Source organism: Microtus ochrogaster, chromosome 5 (genome assembly GCF_000317375.1).
Source record: "Microtus ochrogaster isolate Prairie Vole_2 chromosome 5, MicOch1.0, whole genome shotgun sequence".
NCBI lineage: Eukaryota > Metazoa > Chordata > Mammalia > Rodentia > Cricetidae > Microtus > Microtus ochrogaster.
This window is the reverse complement of record NC_022012.1, coordinates 83,398,868-83,403,784: the sequence shown is the minus strand read 5'-3', so window position 1 is coordinate 83,403,784 and position 4,917 is coordinate 83,398,868.

Sequence of the window (4,917 nt, the reverse complement as noted above, 5' to 3'; positions counted from 1 at the left end):
ATTTATTTGTAACTATTGGGTTTGTCTCTGGCACGGGGCTAAGCTGTTTATAAAGGTGAACTTCATCTTCCTCCTCACTGCTTGTCTATAGTGTGGGCGCTTTTAGTCCCGTAGCTCTAAGAAACTGAGGCTAGGTCATTTGTCCAATGTTACATAACTACAAAGCGGTAGAACCAAGAGCAAACCCAGAGATCACTGCCCCAGAACCTGTAAGTTGTCCAAGTGTGCCAGGCGCTCATAATTGTCAACCAGGGGTGATGGCAGATGTCTGTAATCCCAGCACCCTAGGAGGCTGAGGCAGGAGGATCCCACAAACGTAATGGTAACCTGCCAAACATAGCAAGACCTCCCCCAACCTGGTTTTTGTTGCTGTTGAACAAATGAATATGTACTTCTAAAAGCCCAGTTTGAAGGTTGGGGTGTAGTTCAGTTGGGAGAAGGTCAGCCCTGCCTCGCAGTCTTTGGTCCTGGTGTAGCATGGACCTAGCATGGTTGTGCACTTTCTTTTTGAGACAGAATTTCTCTGTGTAGCCCTGTAGGCTGTCCTGGAACTTTCTTTATAGACCAGGCTGGCCTTGAATTCAGAGATTCCCTTGCCTCTGCCTCCTAAGTCCCGAGACTAAAGGCATATGCCCCCATGCCCAGCTCCATGGTGCACAATTTAGAAGCAAACATTAGCACAGAAGCAGTTTTTCAGGCACACGCTCCCTCAGGTCGTGAAAAGAACTGACTTCATGATGGAGGCTGTGGAAACCAAAGGTAAGGCGATCGGTCCTATGGGTACCCAAGGCTCTTGGCTAGCCACCATACCCAGGCTTCCCTGGTTCTTCCAGCCTGTGGGTCTTCCAAGGTTTTAGAGTCACTTGCTGCTGACTGTAACACAAAGGCAGAAACCTAATGAGAGTAGATGTCAAAGTATGTCTAGAAACGTTGGATTAAATGAGCACAGTGACCTTTGAAATATAACACATACCACAGGCCTCATTAGCCTCTGACTGCAAAGAATTTCCACTTCCTTTTGTAGCTGAGTTACACGGCAGGCTTCCACACGCCAGGCAGCGAGGCCAGCTCTTCACCCAGGTTACATGCTACACCTGAGATCTCTGAGTGGCTATCCTCTCTGCCTCTGGAGTTCAGAGCTGGACACCACACTCCATCTGTGCTGAGGGCTTGTGGCCACCGCTCTTCTTCTAGGGCTAAGATGGGGACACAGGCCTCAAAGGAAGTTGGAGGCGAGCATAGGCAGGCACAGAGAATAAGGAGAGCATTCGCCCAGGGGTCCTTCCCAGGACGAAGAGTTCTCCCGGGTCATAGGTCAATGACGGTCATCATCATCACAGAAGGAAGGAAAAAGAAAGGAAGGCCAGCACCAGGCTCCGTGACTGAAGGCACTTGCTGTGTCAGCCTGGTGGCCTGAGTTCAACCTCTGGAGCCAGCAGAGAGGGAGAAGAGAGCTAACTCTGAAAAATTGTCCTCCGACTTCCACGTGTGTGCTTGTACATGCACGCACATACAGGCATGCACGCAGGTGTCACTCCCCACCCCCAGCCCCACCATGCACATCTAAAAGAAATTTTGAAAGAAAGAAACTGATGGTGGCATCTCCAAGTAACTAAAGCTGGAATTCTTGTACCCTGCTGGTGGGACTATAAAATGACACAACCAGTTTGGGGAGAGATGCAAGTTTCCTAGTTACCAGTCATTCCTCTTCTCCTTGTTAAATTTTATTTGTTTATGTACCTTTTTATTTTAAGTCTATGAGTGCTCTGCTTGCATATATGCCTACATACCAGAAGAGAGAATTAGATCCTATTCTAGATGGTTGTGAGCCGTGCAGTTGCTGGGAATTGAACTCGGGACCTCAGAATCTCTGAAAGAGCGGTCAGTGTTCTTAACCACTGAGCCATTTCTCCAGCCCCCATCATTCCACTTCTAAATGCTTACCCAAGAAAAATGAGGATGAAAACCTGCCTGTACACACACCCGTACATGGACCTTCACAAAAGCTGTATTTATATAGCCGTAAAGTGCTGCTGATCCACCTGCCCCTCAACAGATGGATGGAGAAACAGGAGCAGACTGAGGGATCCCACAGCTTCAGGTGTGAAGTCCTAAAAGGCAGAGCAACAGGTGACTTCTGCTCAGTTAGACATTTTAAATTTCTGATATGATTTTTTATTTTTATTTCGATAAAATTTTAGAAAACACAAACTAACTTGGTGGCTAAAGTCTGTGGTTGTTAAGGATGCTTAGTTAGGAGGGTATGGGATACAATGCAAAGAGTACAAGGACATTAGGAGCCTAGTGGATATGTTTGTTATCTGTGCTGTTTTCACTAGCCGTTACATGTGCCTTACCAAACTGGGGATTTTAAACATGTGATCTATTATGTATCAAGCGTGCCCCATATGGTTGATCTTCAAAGCCTCCGAGGCACACCAGTGTGTTAGTGCAAGCCATCTCGGAGCACAGCCTAGGGTCCTCTGCTGCTCAGGCTTCCATCCCATGCTCAAATAGAGTTCCCCAGCAGCGTAAGGGATGCCTGTCCATGGACCACACCATCCCATTCCTACCCCTGACTAGGGAGGAGGAGAATGCGGATGGCACCCCACAGGAAGTGCAGTTGCAAGAGAGAGATTTAGGGAAACGGTATGGGTGGAGAGTTCGAGAGAGTTTGGCTGAGAATATAATCTCTACATGGATTTAAGGAAGTGGGTCTGGGCTCTCCACCCACGTCTATTCTGTGTTAAACAGAAGTGCTAGAGGAAAACCCAGCATTCACTAAGACTTACTGACAGGGATGAACATCAGCCTTGTCTGAATTTCCAGGGTGAAATTCAGAAAGTGAAAAAACCTGGAAACTCTAATGGGAGCCATAAGTAAGACAGATGCTGAGAACCAAGAATAGGGCGTGGTATTCTCAAAGCTAAATCTAGCAAGATCTTCCTTTTGTGTCAGACCAAGCAGACTGTTCCCTAAAAGTAAAACAATACTTGTGGACCAGTGAGATAACTCCGAGGGTGAAGGTACTTACTATCACAGCTGATGACCCGAGCTGGGTCCCTAGGATCCACGGGGTGGAAGGAGAGAACCAACTCTCATGGGCTGTCTTCTGATCTCTATCTGTGTGCTTTTGTAGACGCACACACAGACACGTATGCGCACACATACACCCATGCACGCATGCACACACACACACACACACACACCATGCATGTAGGCACAGACACAAAAATAAAAATGTCATAAAAATTAAAAATAACATAAGTTTTTCTATTTTCCCACAAATACTGTAATAAAATTTAACACACAGTAGAAAGCAAACAGAAAATGGCTAGTATAGTTAAGAAAACATCCAGGGCTCCTGTTTTGCTTGCAAGTTATTTGCCAGTAGAAGAAACCGCTGGTTGACTCTGTCTATGAGGAAGGCTCACCACTTTGGGACCAACTGTAGAATTGCCAGCCAGCAACCTTCAATCTTACCATGGCAGCCATACAAAGACAGACCTTCCTGTGCCTTCCGGCCCTCAGACCACATTGCTAGGGAAGGGACCACATATTCCCAGGAAAGGGCGTAACCATCCTGGCAGGAATGAAGACATGTGTACCTCTCTCTTTTTGGATCTCAGACTACCGAAACAATGAAGGGAACTGGAATTTTCCAGGAGTCTCGTGATAGAGAAGGGGGAGCTGGTGTCAGCTAAATGGGAAGAGATTTCACACAGTTCTGAACACTGGTCAGACCACCTGGTAGGAGAGACCGGACTGGAGACAATGATGGTGTTTGGGACCACACTTTGACCGGGTGTGCTTATACAGAGCTCTTGCCCGCTATTTAAACCTGAACCGATAGACTTGGGTGAGGGTGTCACTGTGTTACCAGGTTTATTAGGAGCTGAGTCTGAGCCTTGACAGACTCCTAACAAACCAGGCTTGGTTTGTCTTCAATTGTCCCCAACTGGTCCTCAACAAGTCAATTACACAAAGAAGAAATGGTAAGAAGCAGGAGAGAGAGAGAGAGAGAGAGAAAGAGAGAGAGAGAGAGAGAGAGAGAGAGAGAGAGAGAGAGAGAGAGATTAGATTAATATGGCCACATTGGGAAGAACAACAAAGAGCTCCTGTGTCCTCCTTTGCCTCTCTGGACCCTAATCTGAGGCTTTGGTCAGAGTAGAAGGCAAGAGGCCTGCAGCACAGCAGTCTGGGTTAGGATGGAGCTCTGCCCATTGTCCTAGCTCACCTCTGCTGCAAGTCTGAATGTGGCTTGCTTGTCAGGGCCCACATTCTGAAGCCAGCAACTCCGGGTAGCTAGGACACCTCCAAAGACTTTGTACAGAGGGTCCCAGAGCCCTCTCACCTATCTGAATGGCACTGTGTGACACCCTCTGAGTTTTCCCGGTGCGGTGGCACTGCTTCTGCTTTGTGTGGTATGGGGTAGAGAAGCATAGGGAGCAGCGTAGTAAGCCAGGACTCTGCCTGATTGGAATTATGTGTGCCTACCTTTCCATAACACTCTGGGCAGCCTAGCTCCTTTACCTACACATGTTATGCACACATGCCTCTCTCTCTCTGAAAAATGCAACTAACAACCTCAGACCCCACCTTCATCAGGCTATACCTACACCCCTCTCTCAAAAATAAGATATGTTTCTCTTCTCCATCAAGTTCTGACAGTTTCTGTTCAAAAATATTCCTAATACATCTTAGCTGAGGGCAAGTTCATCAAGCCTAAACTGGATTTGAGCACATGTGCATTAAAGGCAAAACCATGTCCTCAAGTTTTAGGGACAATCTCCCATGCTCTAGTTGCTTTTCTGACCTAAAGCAAGGTGGGGAGGAAAGACTTTATTTGGCCTACAGGTTACAGTCTGTCAGTGAGGGAAGCCAAGGCAGGAATCCAGAACTGAAGCAGAGACAATG